This window comes from Typopeltis vanoorti, chromosome 1, assembly GCF_054136105.1.
Source record: "Typopeltis vanoorti isolate ZY-2024b chromosome 1, IOZ_Tvanoo_1.0, whole genome shotgun sequence".
Lineage (NCBI taxonomy): Eukaryota > Metazoa > Arthropoda > Arachnida > Uropygi > Thelyphonidae > Typopeltis > Typopeltis vanoorti.
Window position 1 is genome coordinate 168,895,176 of NC_143549.1, and position 19,698 is coordinate 168,914,873.

Below are 19,698 nucleotides of genomic sequence, written 5' to 3' on the forward strand. Positions count from 1 at the left end.
GACTTTGACGATGCACACAAAAAAACTGTTCTCGATGCAAAAGTAGTGATAGCGAGTAGGAGCTTCTTGGTAAGTCGCACCATTTTCAGTTTTTTTCTGAAAACTTTAGTTTCGGAAAATTTCCGCACGTATCTCGCAACACGATTTTTTAGCTTTAAATTTGGGAAAAAAAGTTAGAGTTACATTTGAGTAAATACAGTATTTTTTTTAGCTTTCAAAATGGATCATTGGTTAAAGATTGGATTTATAAAATGCACAAAAGAGAGCAATATAGCAAATACAAGTAGCTGTAAGCAACAAGAAAACGTCGATATTGCATCTGGATCAAATGAAATTGATAAGGGTGTGTCGTCTGACATCTCTAGAGAACCAAAATTTAAAAATAAATCATATTTTATGTTTAAATTCAAATAAGATATTTAATTTTAATTAATATTTTAAATTAATTTATTAATTTTAATTAATTAATTTTAATGAATGAATGAATTTTTAATTAATTAATTAGGGGGTACTTGGTAATAATCAAAATTTAAGAAGGGGTACATGGATATCAGAAGTTTGAGAAACACTGCTATAAGAGAAGATCGAGAAACTTAAGACGAAGGGGAAAAAATAGATATCAAAATAATGAGGTGAACACATACTTCCTTGCCATAATCAAGACATCCGATAGCAGAAATGTGGGTGAGCAGTATATAAATGTTGTGATCTATAAAAAGTCAGCAGTTACGCTTAGAAATCATTTCGATTTGACATAACGAAAGATGAGTACCAGAAAAGCATTAACAGTATTCTGAAGAAATACATATTAAAGGAAGATTCATAGCTGTTTTGAAATTACGGACGAAGCGAAAGGGTGAGGCCAGTATTTTATATCTGTAAACTGGGTGTTTTGCCAATCTGTCTATTTTACAGAAAGAAAAACCTGTGTTTCCAGAAAGAAAAACCCAACCACTTCCGTATGAGACCGGCTAATTCTCCTTCAGTTCAGTAACCTTATGAATAATTGTAACGTACTTTTAAGTTCACAGTTGGTAACCTGAAGAAATGACAACCTGCTAATGAAACCAAATCGAAGAGAATGGTCAGCCAGCCTAAAATAATAGAAAATTGACAAATCTCACTCCGTTTTTATCAAAGAATTTTAAAAGGAAATTATCTGCAAATTATAATAGCATATATCATAGATTTACCCGATCATAACGAATTTGGGGTGATTCCTCAATCAGAAACCAAATCAATCTGGGTTGATTTAGTTTCTGATCATTTGGCTCTTACTTAACAAATATCAAATGCTGGAGGTAGACTATTTGTTTTTACTAAGAGAAAACCATTTCTCTTCTCTGCTTTCAGAGAAGAAATGATCTGCTTCCAGCTGGAAAAAAACGAACTTCAACATTATTATCTCGGCACTTTAAGCGCCGAGGCACCTAAAGCAAGAAATAGAATAATCGCCACGTTGTTGTGAATGTTGCCAAAGTGTATACAAAAATGGCTGAAAGAATGAAAATGCACTCGAAGTTTCGAACACTGTTCTACTGTACCGAAATTGAACAGTGTGTATGTGTGTAAAAAACAAAAAAAAATAAAATAAAAAAAAAAATATATATATATATATATATATATATTATTGTCCGTCAATCATACAGAGAAATAGAAAACTTTTTACATTGTCTGAGATACATCAATTCAACTCTAGAAGCCCTAAACCTCCCTTGCATCAGTTCCTTGATAAGACTCAAACATGGATATTTCCAGTCAAGGGAGACATGGTAGTCCTGCAATCACTTCGACACCTCGTGAACCCACTGGGATTGAACAGTGACTTCAAGATATGTTATAACCTTGTTTCTCTTATACTATATAAGATGCACGAGATAGAGCGAATGTCAACACAGTATGAAATGGTTTAATGTTTCGCAGTAGGTGTAATAGAATATTACGATATATTTTCTAGCTCACATATTCTGATGACGACGTTGTTGAATGTAATAATGCAGTTTCCATCGCATGAGATCAATTCTCGTTAATATTTCGCTGCAAGATTAGTCTTTCATCCTGCTATTTCAGCATAGTCAAATGCATTGAAATGCTATCTGAAGAAGTGCATTTTATTATCAGGATGTCGAAAGCATAGGATATCCGCAATGGATTTTCTGTAAATGCACAGTATGTGAAGTACAAAAACTGGGACATTCTATTGTTCCAAGTTCCAAAAAAAGTTCACCATTGAAAGGAAAAAAGAAGTTTTCCTTACAACGGTGAAATTTTTTTGGATGCCATTTAATTTCAAAATATTATTGACAACTAAATGAGGAATAAAACTTTATTCCTCTGTAAAAATTACAGAGGAATAAAGTTGATGTCCCACACAATGAAGATCCTAGAAAGGGTTCTTGATGGTAGATTGAGGAAGGAGGTTGAGATTGCAAAGGAACAATTTGAATTCATGCCTGGTAGATCAACAACAGATGCTATCTTTGGGTTACGGCAGATGATGGGAAAATATCGAGAGAAACATAGGGAGCTACATCTGGCATTTATTGATCTGGAGAAAGCATACGATAGAGTGCCAAGGCAAGAAGTCTGGAGGTGTCTGAGGGAGAAGAAGGTGCCGGAGAAATATGTCAGGTTGGTGCGGGAAATGTACAGAAATGTGAAGACAAGTGTTCGGACCTGTTTGGGACAGACAGAAAGTTTTCAAGTAACAGTTGGCTTGCATCAAGGGTCAGCATTAAGTCCGTTTCTGTTTAATATTGTGATGGAGGTGGTAACAGAGGAGGTGAGAGAAGATGCGCCTTGGACAATGCTGTATGCAGATGACATCTTGTTGTGTGTAGATTCAAGAGAAGAAGCGGGAACTAAACTAGAAAGATGGAGAAAAGTACTGGAAGAGAGAGGTATGAGACTGAGCAGAAGTAAGACAGAGTATATGTGTTGCGCAGTGGGCGGCGGCCAGGAGACAGATCTGGAGCTGGAAGGAAATGTCATCAGGAAGGTGAGAGACTTTAGATACTACTTAGGTTCAACAATGGAAGAAGATGGAGGAACTGAGAAGGAAGTGGGATGCAGGATACAAGCGGGTTGGAGGAACTGGAGGGAGATGGCTGGAGTGTTATGCGATAAGAGGGTGCCGATCAATCTGAAAGGCAAAATTTATAGGACAGTAGTGAGGCCAGCTATGATATATGCTATAGAAACTGTAGCCCTGAGGGGAAATAACATCAGCAGGATGGAAGTAGCAGAGATGAGAATGCTTAGGTGGATGTGCGGTGTGACCAGAAAGGATCGTCTGAGAAATGACTATGTCAGGGGAAACAATGAAAGTTACGAACTTAGGAGCAAAAATACAGGAGGCAAAAGGTTGAGATGGTTTGGTCATGTCATGAGGAGGGAGGACGAATATGTGGGAAGAAGGGTCATGCAGATGGATGTGCAAGGAAGGCGGAAGCGTGGGCGGCCAAAGAAGAGATGGAGGAAGCTGGTAGAAGAGGACTTGAAGATGAAGAACTTGGATGTGGTGACAGCCCAAGACAGGAAGGTGTGGAGGAGACTCATTGCAAACAGTGACCCCACTTAAGTGGGAGAAGCTGCAGAAGAAGAAGAAGAAGAAGATTGACAACTATTTTTATCATATATCTTGTAGTCCTACGAGCATTATATTTGGTTTGCATAAAGCGCAAAATATCATTCCACTATTTTAAAATTCATAATATTGTTCATTTGTCCTCATTTCCACTCCCTTGATAGCTATTCAGTCAAAATTGTGCATGGTTCATACTATACTTTTTCCGTTTCCCCTCAAATGGCAGCATACTCAGTCGATTGAAACTGATACATATTTAAATTTCGTTTATTTATTATTTAAAGAAAATTATTTATTAAAAAAAAGGAGTGCAGTTCTCTCTTTCCCATAATGTACTTAAAATGTAATATAATAAATAAATGATGATGATGAGTAGATATTTTTTTCTTTTGTGTCCTCGAGCTATTTAATCCTCTTCTAACTTCACTTTTCCTGTTTCTATACCTTCTTGGCTTGTATGACATTGCAATCCTGGTCAATCTTATACGTCATACATACGTTACATGTTCTTTCCATTTGCATGTGTGGTAAACAAATAGGTATTATTTGCGAGATACTGAACTAATCCAATGGAGAGAATAGTTCTAGAATAGTTAAATACGTTAAATATTATGCAAGAAGTCGCGTGAAAAAGACTGCTTAGTACATTCGAGTAGGATTCCAAGTTTATGTTTTGTGGATGGGATTATGACACGGTTTCATAACTTTTCATACACTCATCGCAATCATGCATGTGGAACGATTCATTATTATCCCAGCAATTACATTTAGCTCCATTTTTTGATTGTTTGTCATCTGAATCAATTTTGGGTCATTTTGCCAAATGCTGAAACCGATAGCGAAATTTTAGTAGACTCAAAATATTAAATATGAATAAAATTCATCAAGCAGTTGTTTGTCTTGTAATGGATAAAATTTCTATATTTACTCTTGAAGGGATGTGTAGGATACTACGATAGTAAATGTAAACCTGATCATTTAGTACCACCTTCTTATTAATGATAGAAATTTAAAAATTGGGGAAAATAAATAAATAAATAACTTCGCTAAATAGGGTTTTCTTCATGCAACTTTAAATCAAAAACCTAAAAAAAAAAAATAATAATAAATTATTGGTCTTGGAATACTAATTGTGAAGCCCATATTAGTAGATGCACACTAAAGACGCTAGAAGACGAGGTGATATTGCAAATACTTTACAGTTTCTCATAGCATGGCCCGAAAACCTTCAGGAGCTGTAAGCTCTGTAAACCTGAAATGTTTCTTACTATAAAAAAATGATATTTATATTCGACATGCATTAAAAGAATGCCGAATGGGGTGGAACTACAATTGCATTGGCTGCAAAATTCTTTTTCTGTAAGATAACAATTGTTTTAAAACTTCTCTTGTTTTGCCTTTTAAGTTCTGTGGGGCTGGTTTAATGATGAAAGTTGGAGAAACTGTTCTATACGAAAGCGTAATGAACACAGTAAAATTGTCATGTGACAATTGATCGATCATGAAACTGCATACCACTGGTGGCGTTCTCTCGCACCCAACTGGTAGTTATTGACTTAGGATCGCTGCCAAGGCCTGAGACTATGCGAATTATGTTTTAATAATTATGTCATCTGGTTGGTTGATAGCAATCGCACTGGTCACGAGATAGTGATTAGCTTATAAGAATACAAAAGTGTAAATCGTTATTCATACGCCCATTGCTGCTGAACACTTTCACATTTCCTACACAGGTGAGCGACTGGGAAAGAGGCCAGTGTAAAATTATGTTGAAATCAAAATAATTATAAAACAACTGTAATGAATCTACATGAATTTTTAATAGCATCAGTGGAGTAACACTGACCGCAATACAATCTTGTATTAAAATGCACATAGCTCAAATGCAATTTATGATGGATTTAGGATGCGAGGAATATTTTAAGGATTTTTCAACTAAAAACTCAGGTTTTATATGGAGTTGAAGGGAGGAGTGTTTTAAAAACTTTTCCTTGCCATTTCGAAAGTGAAATCATTTACAAAACGTGGACAGTCAACTGCTAGGTGTATCACTGCCTAGATAGCATTGTGTAATTTGGGTAACCTCCCTCTTCTACAAGTGGATGTAACCATTCTTTTTTTTTTAATATCGCAGATAAAAGATTGTGAAACAACTATAGGATGATCTACGGGTGAACAACGGCACAGGACTAGAGATTTGTGAATAACAAATCTCCATGCCCTGCCCCGTAGGATTCGAACCCACACTGATGGAGAGTAGAGATACTTTCCCTCAGAAAAAGTGAAATTTGGTTAGTGTCACAAGTTTCTGGTACTGACATACTTATCAAAATCTGTGTTCCTTTCAAACCATCAAACCAACCATGCAGGAAGATGCAACAGGAGTAGCTTATTGTTCAGTGGCGCACCCAGGGAGGGGGGGGGGGAGAGGAGCCCTGGCCCCCCAAAAGAAAAAGTCAAAAAACACTAGAAAAATTTCCAAAATACTTTTCCTAATTAAAATTCATTTTTTATTTATGTTGTGTCATGTCTTCTATTTCAAAAATGCTTATGAATTAGGGGTCACATAAGGTGAGAGAACCCTATAGCAGTGTTTCTCAACCTATGGTCCGCGATGATGGGACAGGTGATCCACATTAACCAAATAAATCTATATATATATTTTAATGTTCATGAAATGAACATTCTGCCACTATTCTAATTTGTAGCGGCAGAATGACGAGTAATAAAAGAGGGGTGAAGTGAAAAACAAAATGGTTTTATTGCTTCCAAATTCCCTTGCTGTTTTGTCAAATTTGAAGTGAGCATGTGTTATCCACATGACCACATTTCAACCAATTGCTCGTTGTTTATTGATTTTTATTGTTGAAGGTTTTCCTACTTCAATCAAGGCTCAATATATCTTCAGAAGTGCTAAGTAATACTTAGACAAAATGTGTTGTGAGTATTTATATATTTTTCGGAAATCGCGCGAAAAGCAAGCTGACAGTTGAGTTGAAATGCTAACTCTCTTCAACTAAATTCCAATAATATGTGAAACTTCCATAACAGCATTCACTATATATCTTAGTTTTAACACGTTTACGAATATTAACTTTACGAAATTTTAAGGAAAGTACCTGTTTTTCTTGCCTCTGCAATATAGTGGCTATTGGGGGAAAGCGTGTTGTTTACTGCGGGAGCAAGTTACTTTCGCCCTGCTCTGAACGTGTTTCAGCTTTTTTTCATTTGCGAGGTATATGCAAAACTTTTTAATTTCTTTTTTCGAAAAGTAAAATCAGGGGTGAGAGTTATATGTGAGTAAGTACGGTATTTCAATCATGGATAAGTACATTGGTACCTTCTTTAAGCGGAAAAATATCTCGGATGGCAGTGATAATACAAAACGAATTTGTAATGACAGTTTGTGTGTAGTTTCTGACGAGAAAGAGGTCTGTAACGAATCCACAGAAACACAGAATTCCCTTCAGTTGCAACGATAATATTAATACGCTTAAAAGGAAAGATTTGCTGACTTGCTGGACACTCGACCAGTGGATCGCACTCAAAGGTAAATACAATTGTTTAATTTGTAGGAACATTTTTCTGTTTTGTGACTTTTCTCCCTTTACGGTAATTATGCCTACATTATTGTGTTATTATTCAACAACTGTTTACAGTTTTGAATGTGTATATAAAGTCAATATCAACAGTAGCCTGATTATGAACGCGTGATGAAAGGGATGGGGAGGTTTAGAGCTTCCCCGGATAGTTCAAAAGGTAAATACAATTGGTTATTTTGTATAAGGCCCTGAAAATTATTAGTTTAGAAGAGTTTGTGTCCACCTCAAAACTCTGAAACAGAATTTGGAAATATTTTCCGAATAACCTTTTATCAGAAATTTCTTTGATTTCACGATCCATTTCAGGCTTGCAGTCACGAGAACGACCTTTCGTTATCAAAAAAAGAGCAGCTAATTGAGCTTTCAAGTGACAGTGGGCTTAAAATGCAATTCCGTGATCGTGGTTTGGCTCGATTCTGGATCTCGCCTTCAGTGAGAAGTGAATTTCCTGAATTATTTGAAGAAGTCGAAAATCGTCATGCAGTTATCTTTGCGAGAAACGATTTTCATCGCTCCTTCAAATAAAATCAAAATACAGAATTCGTCTTAGTGTGTGTGTGTGTGTGTGTGTGTGTGTGTGTGTGTGTGTGTGTGTGTGTGCCGATCTTCGACTGAAGTTGACCAATATTGAGCCAGATATCCAACAACTCTGCAAGGTCGAGAAGCTCATCCATCTCATTAAAAGTAAATAGTAACATAATTATATCATTTTATTTATTTGTTTAATAAAAATTAAAACTTTGTTTTAATTTTTATCCACAAAATTTAATTTTTTATCTATTATATCTGGCCTAGTTGGCCGACTCTCCAGCCAAAAGGCTGGGAGTTCGAATCGCGCCATGTGCATGGATGTTTTCTGTGAAAATACTAGTGGTAGTGTCGGTGGTAGACAGCGTTGGTGTAGATGATGATGATGATTGTAGTTGTGGTTGGTGAAGACGGAGAGTTGTAGAGTAGGTACCCTTCCTCGATATGTCTTTGGACTACCTGGAGGTGTTATGTAATAATAATATCGACAAGCTTTATATGTTCATTGCGCATCACATAGTTTGAATTTGGCACTTGGAAATGCTATATCTGTGACAAATAAGAAATTGCATTGGCATAATTGAAAATTGGTATTTAGTGGTATTTCTTCAATACCACTAAAAGACAGGACGTCCTTGTTGTTTATAATATTATAATATTAATATCTTTTAAGATTTATAATATCTTTATTTAACTTGCAAAAAATATTTGCATGCACCTTACCATTGTCTGAAATAATGCAAAAATCTGACAGTGACCTCTTAATTGCCCTCTTAATTTTGTTGATGATGTTGTGGCTCAATTAAATACCGTTCGTGAAACACCGGATTCTTCATTTAAAGATATTCACGATGAAGCATGTATAAAATCCAATAATTTTAATATTGACATTAAAAAGTTAAGGACTTCATCAAAACAAACATTAAGTCCAATGTTCCAGCCGATTCTGTAGAAGAGTATTTCAAGAGAACTATTTTCATTCCATTTATTGACCAAATATTGACTCAACTTCATGAACGTTTCACTCTGCACTGCAACAAGATGCTCCAACAGCAAGTGCAATTAGAAGATTTTCGTCAATTGTGTGAATTTTATGCCAGTGATTTGCCTTATTTTGAACGCAATTTTGAACGCCGAATTCAAGTTATGGTATAAGAAATTTGAAAAACCGTTTGCAATAGCTCCATACAAAAATGCCGTTGATGCAGTTTCAAAGTGTGACAAAATGATATATCCTAACATCTATAACTATTAAAAATATTTGCAACGCTTCCGGTAACAACATGCGTCATTTTCTAACTTTCGAAAGGTCATTTTCTAACTTACACCTTTTAAAAACCTATTTAAGATCTACCATGACACAATCATGATTGAACCGACTGGCTTTGCTGTATATACACAGAGAGATTAATGTAACCACGACTGAAATAATTCAAGAGCTTTGTAAAAAGAAAAGAAAACTGGAATTTATTCTTTAGATGAATTTTGTTTAATAAATTTTATTGAATGAATGAAATTTAACGAATTTTAGTTAACGGATAAAAATATTTTTAATGCAAATTCATTTTATTAAAAATATTTTTATCCGTTCAACTCCCCCCCCCCCAAGATTAAATCCTGGGTGCGCCACTGTTATTGTTTATGATTACTCCATGCTAGTTAAAGATAAAATGCATGTTTGTTTTAATTTTATTTTTTTTCCCTTCCCTAATGCTCGAATCCCATCCAGTACACGAAAAACCTTTTAGAATTACCTTTTGAATTGGACATGTGAAACTGGCTAAGCCGAAGTAGCAGAGATCCAAAATGTAAATCAATCCCTACTAGAAAATTCATCTTCAGTTGAAAAGTCACATAAAATTATTTGCATCAAAGACCGCATTCGAACCGCAATATTTCCTAGTAAAGGCGATGAGTTTAAGATTGGCTAATTTCTAATGATTATGAATAGTTCTGCATTTTGTAAATTAGACTCAGCTCTAAGTTGAGTCTTTCCCAAACAGAAATCCTCACAATTTTCATTGCTGGAACCGTTCACTCAAAACAAAGAAATTATTAACATACAAAACACCAGAGGGGGATTAATGCTTTATATTTATTGATAATGAATATTAAAATACAATACTCGAGGATAAGGAAACAAAATGCCTTAAAACTAAATATGCGATTAGAAATGCAACCGAAAGTGATGTCCTTTTTTTTCTTTAAAAAACGCTGGGCCATCGCAAAGTGATGGAAAGCTTTTGTTGTCTGACGAAAGAGTTCTGCGGACTGTTTTTAGAGTTGAGCCCATATGAGGAAGAGCTTACTCATGCCTCATTCATCCAACACAAAAGTAGGGTTAGGGATAAAAAGGTAGAAGATATTTTTAATGTAATTCACGTCTCTTCAATTATTGAAGTGTAAGTAGAGTTTATAATGGCTACAATGAGGTATAGAAATTAAATAAAAGGAAAATGCTTCTAAAAGAAGCATTTATGTTTTTCTGAAACTTGAATCCCCTCCCCTTTCCTCAAAAAACATGATTATCATTTGTAGTGGGATGGAAGATTTAAGGCTTGGTTAGTTTATATCCTGGCATAGTGTGTGGAGGGAAGGATTTCAGGGGATGGCAGTCCTTTAGACCTAAGCATTTTATACTATACAATCATTTAATAATTTTTTTTTTTCCATCTGCTCGTTTCGGAAAATGAGAAATTCGAGTTTCCTGAAGGAAAACTCTGCTACTTCGGCGTAGCCACTTTCACATGTCCAATTCAAAAGGTAATTCTAAAAGGTTTTTCGTGTACTGGATGGGATTCGAGCATAGGTCTTCCAACCAAAGTGTATCCCCGATACCATCTGAGCTACGAAATCTCGCAGACCAATGAATATGTCACTGGTGCCCATAATCGACTCGCATTTAATCTCGTAAACGGATTTTTGAATATGGCGCACGGGGATATCCAAACAAAAATGAACAATCAGACTTAGTCAAGGTAGCATTATTTTTCTGTATTTCTATAAAAACCACTTTGTGTAAGGACAGTAACCGTCGTATTAAATAGTTCAGAAAAATAAATTACGTTTAAAATGACAAAAGTATTTCGATGAAATAATGATGGAATATTTCCTAAAAGGTTAATTCCAGTTTTTGAACAGAAACTACTGTCACCCAGGGCAGTGCAAATGTATCTTGGGACAAAGTTCCATTCGGGAGGATCATTCCAATATTTTTAATAATTTTTGCTCATTTATAGCGAAGGACCTGTGTAAAACTTGTATAGCTCAGTGAAAATAGCGTTTGCAATCCTGAAAGCTAGAGCGCGAAGAAGTAGCGTTCTAAATTCGATTCTAATGGCGCCGAACTGTTAGTTGATCAAGAAAAGTTGTTTTTTCCCCCTCCAGGAAACTCGGGATTTTCGTCCATTAAACTCAAAAAAATCGACCACAGAGGCACACATTTCAGAAATTAAAAATATTCTGTTAGAGTTAAGGAACACGAGATGGCTGCACTTGTTAGCCGTCTCTTCACCGGATGCCACTTAAAATTAGAGATAATCATGGCTAGCTATCTCTGATTGGCTATCAGTGGAGATTGAACTGCCCACTCAGTCTCCAAAAGTTATAAAGGGATAAACATGGCCTCGATTACTTATCCCATATAAGAATATAAAAAAGCGTTAGTTTTTTTTTTTTTTTTAAAGCGCAGGATGAAGGATGAATAACCACGATAAAAGCTCTTGATTGATAAGCGAGAAGATAATTTGGCATTTTGTAATAGCCATGCTTAACCTTTGTTGTTTAGACGTGCAATAATTCAAAAATGGTAGTGAAACTTTTTATATTGAATGGTTTTACATGACCAAATATTCTGTTGCTTTTAATACAAAAGCACGCTTTAGGACGCTTCAGGTGCCAGGGGCATGTAGTACATTTTTTCTTTTTCTTTTTTCTTTTTTTTTTTTTTTTTTGTGGCCTTTCTTATTTATTTTATTTTATTTTATTTTATTTTTTTGAATCAGAAGAAAAGTTATTATGATATTTTACTTTTGAAATCAAACGATGGATTTTTAATGAATTTAACACGGGAAACTGTACTAATTGTTATGTACTAATTGTTAAAACAAAAAAACTTTGCTTATTTCTTTATGTCTGTGATTTTGAGTAATATCCATTCGTTTAGAATTTTTAAAGGGAGGAAACGAGTATGCGTATATTATAGAAAAAAATGGGAGTGTAAAAAACATATAAAAAATAGCTGAATTTTTTCTATATAGTTTTGGCGAAATAATTTAAAACGATAAATTTTCAAGCTAGCAGAATTAATGAAACCCCCTAAAGTTCAAAGTATTTAAGATTAAAATCTGTTCTTTCAACTGGAAGATATGAAATAGAAAAAACAAAATTTGCAATACTCTTAAGTATACGCATCACTCTAAGTGGTTCAATTGTGATAATGAATGGTCTCGTTACACAAAATGCTATTAGAAAAAACTTTTTATGATTATCGAAAAATAATCACATCATTTCTTTAATTGTGTACCAAGGTCTGAAAACGGTAGTTTGTCTTTTTAATGCAATGTAGATTTATAATTTTTAGTTATTTATTGAGAAAATTAATCCTGTATTTTGACATATTTATGTTCATTTGATTTCTTTTCCTCCATTTACCTGTTAACCAATTACCACAAATTACTACCAAATCATATCTGGATAGAGGGGAAGAAGAAAAAAAAAAAAACATTTTAAAAGGTTAACTGCAATGAAATCGTGTTACTGTTGATCAATGTGCTCAAAACGTTCACGTGGTCGGTTCGAGATCAAAAAGTGAAGCGAACGACTATTTGTATTGCAGCATCTCCTTTAAATTAGGACAGTATGTATACTAAATAACATTTGACCTGGATCAGTCTTTTTCCAGTATGACATTCTAAGCTAGAACTGAATCTATCCCACCGCAGCGACCTCTGATCATCCAACAGAAATTTAATACCTATCAACGAGCAAGAAATATCTGGGTAAATCTTATCTCTTAAATATTATGAGGTGTATTGTAGTGGTGTGGTTTTTCCCTTCAACTCTTTTCCTCTTTTTATTAGATTTTAACAGGGTAGTTCACCATTACTTCCCCCCAGTTTTTATCCGGACTCGAGACCGGCATATAACTGGGACGTATTTATGACTGTAATCCATGTTTTTTCACGGGCTCGGTTTGCCTGTTCTGGAGGACGAAAAACCCGAGTTTCCGGGTACAAAAAAACCCTACCTCCGTATGAGACCGAGCCACCTTTCGCCGAAAGAGACCAGATAAAGGTTCCTCACGGGAATCGAACCCAGGTCTTTCCGACCAAAAGACTTCGTCTATACTAACTGAGCCACGGAGGCTCATTGGGCGTATTGGACTCTGTAATTCAGAAAAACACTATCCATTCATCTGGCCTCAAGATGAATAACAATAATATCCCGTACTAAGGAAAGAAACAATTCACCCAAGTATAGAAAGTTATGTAATCAGAATACTTTAACTACGATATAAGTGTAAAATGTATATGTATAGATTCGGAAATTAGCAAATGTCTTGGCAATTGCTGTATAGAAAATTATACAGGTGCAGTTCCTATGTATTTATATTGTTTATCACTGAAAGATTTCTTTGTACTATTTTGCTGTTTTCCTGTATATTTTATAGTCATAATCTAGATAAGCTGTTGCTCTTGGGTTACATATTATATCTTCAAACTGTAACTCGGAAAATGTATTTCAAATGAAATAAATATTATCCAATAATTGCAAGATAAATAAGGTAAGCAATTGATGAAACTATTCCATAAGCTTTTGATAGCATCACAACACGGGTCTACTGCAGGATTACTATTTTGTAGTTATTTATTTATTTAAATGGAATTTCCTCCTTTTTCTCCCCCGTCCCTATTCGGGCGAGTTGAGCCCCCTCATTGGTGTTCAGTATTTATGGCTGTAGATCCGTGTGTGTTCGCGGGGCCGGTTTGCCTGATAAAAAAAAAAAACAGATAAACTGGGGGGGGGGGGGCTTCTGTCCACGCCCAATACCGGCTGTCTTGGCTATGGCAGATCCTTAAACTCCTCACGTCGGCGACAGGAATCGAGCCCAGGACACTCCTTCTCCCAGGCATATGGTTGCGAAGCGCAAAGCCACTAGGCTAGCCGCGTGGACCATTTTGTAGTAAAGCCTTGCTTATCAGTCTATCCGTTATTGGTGGCTAATAATAAAAATATATTCAGACTAATAGTCATATTAGAAACATTATATCACCCAAAAACACACGCATGCCGACATACTTTCAAAGTAGACCGGGGGAAAAAAATGTCCCGTATATTTAGCAGAGCATAGAAACCGAAATTAGTGTTTTGTCCTCCTCCCCTACTCACATGCAACAAATATGGAATAAATTCTCCATCATCCGAAATACTGAAATTACTCCAGGAATTAAATACATAAAACTTCTTTTATAAACTGTTTTCTGGCTACGATAGACAAGAACGCACGCTTTTAAACCTTTTTAAGTTTTATGTAAGTTAACCATCGGAATCCTAGGAAACTGTCTTGTTTTCGGCTTTTCGTAACGATCGTGCAGAGCACGACCTCTTTAGAGCAGTAAAGTTAACGAGGCTTACCCCACTATCATCCACAAACTTGAGTGATAGGACGGGAGGTGCTAGACGAGATGTAGCCTGCTTTTCCGCCCTGCACGATGCGCTACACTAATGTGGAGTTGCAGTCAACACAATAAGCTCTCTGAAGTCTAGTGATGGAAGCGAAGCGGATAGCATTTCTCCCCCTTCTTCCCTCAAACATATTTGTAGCCAAACGGGGCAGCCCCCTAAGTGTGTTTAAAAGAAAAACAAGCCCATTACACATTAGTTCGATTGATATACACCAGAAGGAAAACGAGTTATCGGAGATGGGGGAAATTGCTTTCTGCGCGTGACACGTTACAGTGGGTGCATTTGGCAGATGTGGGTTAGTGAGGAGAAAGTTTGTTGAAGCGATTACAAAGATGAAAGGGCTTCTTTGTTTTTTCATTATCCAAATAGGATGAGAGATTATAAGGATCATTGAATTTCGATTTTAAAATTTCTTGAAATAAAGATCAAGTCTGTAATTGCCAAACATTTTGACTTTGAGATTATGTTTCACAGTTCTTTTATAATCTGTCATTTTTAATGATCTGTTCAAGAAGTATCTGGATTGAGTGTGTATTTCGATGTCAATCTCATTCTCGTTATGAATGTTTTAAAACTGCAGATTTTGAAAAGTTAAACCACAGGCCACTGATCACTGTTACGCAAACGCGTTTTACTTCGTGGTATTTTTAGTATCTGAAATTATGTTACACGTTTTGCAATGTGTGTTTTAAAATTGGTAAAACGTCTAGTGAAACATGAGTTGCAAAAAATATACTTGGAAAAGTGATCAGTGGTTCCGCCTCTTAATTATAGAATATCCTCAAACAAATAAGATCCTGTGGACTATCATCAACGTGGATTTACATTTAGTTCAAAGTATTTGAAAATATTTGGATTCAAACTTTAACGAAGTAAAAATCTAATTTTCTCCCCATCCCTTATTACACACTCACGTATAAAACTGACTAAGCCACCGTCCTCCCATAAACTGGTTTTTGTCCTGAAAATCGAGAAAAATCGACCAGAGAACAAATCAGTAAACAAAAATACATTAACTAGTCGTAGGAATTCGTGGAGGAGACGATTTTAAATTTACGAAAAATCGACAATCAGCCGTACTGGAGATAGTACAATTTCGACAGACCAGGCTTTCTGCAACTCAAATTTTAATCGAAGGTCTGAAGAAAAAAAAATTACCCTGCACTTCTCAGCAAAGTAAGTTGTATGGATCGCTTACAGATGATGTATCAAGAAAGCGTTTGTCGATGGCTTCCTTCAAAATGCTTTTATTTTAGATAGATTGATATTAAACTTTATTCTAAACTTCGTATTCTAGTACAAAATTTTGACAATCATGTGTAATCTATGAGCAACAGCTCGTCCAAGGTTACCACATGCATAAAGTTACAAAAATTTATGTACCTCTATATAATATACATATTATACTGTATACATTAAAATCCCAGGAGACATGCTAGAATGTATAGAAAAAATTGCATAACATCATTGGGGTTTTGGAACAAAATAACAAAAAGTAGTTAAATAGTCTGTATTGGTACAATCCCAAAATCAAGAAGCGAGATTAAGTCATTTGGTGGGTGGGTGGGGGGGGGGGGGGTTCAGCACCACGAATATACTTCATCCGGATAAGCAACCTAAGGAATTTTGAAATAAAAGTAACTGAATCTTGAATTACTTTGAAATGGTCTTTAGAAAGTGCATGTTTATTAAGATGGGTCTCAACTTCTGTTTGACAACAACAACAACAAAAAAAAAAAACTACACATTGAAATATGTTTTTAAAAAATACATAAAAAAAAATTCGTACATGCCGTTTTACTTTGAACCAAAAGTTATTTCATGATTTTCCTTTATTTCTTACTAATTATTAATTCTTTGATTTTTTTTTTATTATTTCGAGCTACTGTACAGCAATCAATTCACACGTCTCAATCAGCATTTATTTTTCAGTTAAAACACGCATGCACACACACAAAGAGAGAAAGAGAGGGGGGGGGAAGTAGTTTAAAAAAGCAGAGTATATTTCAGGCTTTTGCGATTTAGATATTACAGTACTTACTAAAAAAAAATAATAAGATTTGTATGAGATTACTCGATATATATATAATCACTAGATAAACTCACCGGTGCCCTCATAATGGTACCTCATGCATTTCCTGCAAAATGGGAAATGCGTTTGTCTTCATAAAAAGTGATAATTATTATTGCTCAATTTTGTCAAACTGAACATGCAGTCTTTTCTCAATCTTAATATTTAAATTATTAACAGTTTATCTTATTGCATTAGTGCTGTTCACTGCGAATGCTCTTAACACCAAATTATTCGCAATAAGTAGGTCATAATCGTGTAAACACTAATTTTTTTCTGGTTTTCAAATAGAATCCAGCTAATCGGCGATCTTTCTTCAGGGGAAAAGTCTTCTTCGTAGACTTCTATGATCCTACGTCAAGTTGGTTACTCCGGTAACATGGTCATGATGATGATTTATGGTTTTTTGGTCAAGGAACAGCATAATTCATACTGCGTCATATCAAAAGTTATAGCAGTACACATGGTAAGACAATCACAAACATTCATGCCCACAGCGGGATTCGAACCCGTGGCCTTTTGGTGGGAGAGCGGGTACGCTACCCACTCGGCCAATCCGGGACGGTAATGTAGCGCATATTTGGCCAAATGGTTAGCGTATCCGCTCTCTAACAAACAGAATGTGGATTCGAATTCCGCGGTGGAATGGATGTTTCTGATTGTTCTTTAGGTGGGGCTTTAGGTGGGATATATTTCATCTTCAGGTATGAGAGCATCGTCCCGCTTTTTGGAGGTCTGAAGTGCCCAGAAAAGATTCCATGTTTGGTCTCTAGAGTAGTTTCCGGACCAGGTAAAAATGAATAAAAAATCCTTAGCTTACTTTCGTTACTAATGTACTTAGAGATTTATAATCTTTCTTGGTGGGAGTTTCATAATATTGAATGTTATCCGATACCCTAGTACAGTAGTGTTCAACCTTTTTTATTACGCGAGCTACTTTTCTATAAAAAGTTATTCGGCGATCTGCTCTCTTATATAGATCACGTTCCCCCAACCTGATATCTGATTACGCACAAATAAACAACTAAAAAAAAAAAAAAAAATACACAACTAAAATTTTATTTGTGTATTTAAAAATTCATTTATTACAACAAATATTTTAATACAACAAAAAAATATATTGGAATAAAATATTTATTTCTCTATTTTGGAAAACACTAAAGTTAGAAAAAACAAGATTGATTACAAACTCACAAGTGCTGGTTGATTAAAAAAAAAAAAGTTAATGTGAAATTTGGCATTGTTTGGACCTCGCAATATTTTCATAGTCAAGTTGATATGAAGAAGTGGCCAATCGTAGACAATCATCCAAATGATCATTTGTAATTTGGTTTCTTAATTAATTTTTTATGACAGTCATATTTGAAAAAGCGGATTCTAACAAGTACGTCGATCTGAAACCTGAAACATGACAGAATTTTTCGCGCAATATCAGTTAATATTGGGAATTTTTCAGGTGCATACTTCCAAAAGACTTCATTGTTTACTGATTTTAAATGTAAACTATTCTGAATGTTTATTATCTCAAGTTCTACTTCAGCTTGGTTTATATCAAACAGCCCACTAATTTTATTTGAAATTTCTGTGATGTTCAAGTTTTCTTGAAATGGATTATTGATAAAAGATACAATCATTTCAGTTTTATTAAAATCTTTAAATCTTGAATTTATTTCTTCCTCAACTAATTCTATTTCACGAATAAATTCTTTTAAATCATAGCGAAAAATTTCTTGATTTTGTTCAAAAAATTTTAATAAATATGGGAGATGTCTAAATTCGCAGTCATTTACATTTTTTTTTAATAAAAGTAAGTATTGTTGGAAAGTTTTTATTGAACTTAACATGTCAATTAAATTTTTATAACTTGTAACTCTAAATTTAAATTGCTTAATTTCGTACAGAAATCTACTAAAAATGATGTGTAACAACCATATTTTATCACTCAATTGTGGATAAATATCTCCTTTTTCATCAAGAAAAATTTTTATATCGTTAATTAATACAAGAAATCTTTCTAAAAATTGACTTCTGCTGAGCCAGCGAACATTATTGTACAACAGAAGTTCCCTCTCATCATCTGCCTGTAATTTAAATAACCGCCGTTGCAGGACTTTTCCTCGAACAGAATTTACAATTTTAAATGTAATATCCGAAACATCTTTTGTGTTTAATCTTTTACTACACAGTACTACTTGTTGGTGAATAATACAGTGGTACGTTAAAAAATCTGGATATTTGTCATCGTTTTTACATAATGAAATGAAGCCTGATTTATTACCTATCACTGCAGGAGCACCATCAGTAATAATAGACACAAGTTTAAAAAGCGGAAGTTTGTGTTGTTTCACAAATTCATCAAATGCCGAAAAAGTGTATTCTTCCATAGTCCTTCCCAATAATGGTATAATTTTCAAAAGTTCTTCTTTACTTGAATAATCTTGAAATACCATTAACTGAGGAATATCACTGAAGTCATTTGATTCATCAAATTGTAATGAAAACGCAACACACTGGTGAATGTCTGACATTAACCTGGCCTGGAAACTTTTCTCCGGCAATTGGAACTCTTCCTTTCGGCAATTTGAAACCTTGTCTGTTGCCTAAAAGTAGTCTCTCTCTAGCGACGTCTCGAACCGAGAAGCTCCTTTCTGGAAGCGGGAAACTACTCTCTCAAGCAACGTGGATCGCGGCAGTCTCTCTGACGGCGACTCTGGACCGGGCAGCCTCTTCTCTAATAGCAATTCTGGAACGGGACCCCTTCTGCTTGTTTCAGTCCCTTTTTATTAGGCCTCCTCTGAGACCTCGCATGAAGTTCAGACAACCCCCAAAGAATCGGTATGAGTCTTTCATCTTAAGTTTCAAGTTGAGCACGCCTTTTGTTCTCCTCCACTTTCTTTTGATTATAAGTTGCCGGGCATCGGAAAGTTGTTTGAACTCTTTCTGACTGACTTCGGAGATGTTTACACTTAGAGCCTGCAAGCCTTTCTCATACATACAAGTTTCAATAACAATCTTTCTAATGCCGCCATCTACAGCTTTGGCGACAAAAACATTGCCTTTGTTTGTAACACTAACATATTCTTATTAAAGTAGTATATACAGTTAGCTTCAAATGAGTTATTTACAAAAACATCTAATACAAACTATACCGAGACAAACAAAGTTTATTTTTTTTTACAATATTCACATGGGACTTAACCTAAGTAAAAAATCGATGTAATGTG

The 19,698-nt window shown here is 35.1% G+C and overlaps 1 protein-coding gene across 1 annotated transcript in view; it reads right to left on the bottom strand.

The window, feature by feature from the left end:
* Positions 1 to 19,698, bottom strand: part of LOC150110633 (failed axon connections-like) — a 91,968-nt gene that overhangs the window by 39,064 nt on the left and 33,206 nt on the right. The window lies entirely within an intron of this gene.